This window comes from Scatophagus argus, chromosome 7 (genome assembly GCF_020382885.2).
Source record: "Scatophagus argus isolate fScaArg1 chromosome 7, fScaArg1.pri, whole genome shotgun sequence".
NCBI classification, from domain to species: domain Eukaryota; kingdom Metazoa; phylum Chordata; class Actinopteri; family Scatophagidae; genus Scatophagus; species Scatophagus argus.
In genome coordinates this window covers 23,241,582-23,242,144 of record NC_058499.1, presented here as the reverse complement: position 1 = coordinate 23,242,144, position 563 = coordinate 23,241,582, and positions in this window count along the sequence as shown.

Below are 563 nucleotides of genomic sequence, written 5' to 3'. Positions count from 1 at the left end.
AAGTTTCTTTTTTTCATAACAGTACTCACTCACAAGCCACTATATTAGGCACACCTGTTCCACTGCTTGTCAGCACAAATATCCAATCAATCAATCGCAGGGCAGCCACTCAACGCATTATGGCATTTAGACATAACATCAAAACATCTGCTTCAAGTTCAAACCAAACATCAGAACAGGGAAGAAGAATGATTTAAGATTTTGACTTAAAGTAGTTGCACATGTTTAGCACCGTTTGTTTTAAACTGCTGAACAGGTACACAACAAACTTAACCCATGAATTCAGTACTGTTATTGATACACCATAATACAACTGTTCAGTATACAAGGTCAAAATCAAATTAATCAAATGTAAACCATTTAACAACTGAAAAAACAACATAAATATGGCCTTTATCCTGCCATATTTATGTTGTTTTTTCAACAAGACTTAATTTCAAAACTTAATTTTTCAACGACACTTCATGTTTGCGCTCTGATGGGTTAATGACGAATGAATCCTTTAGCCGAGTGATGGTTATACACACACACACTGGCAGGAAATGATACACCAACACAAGGTA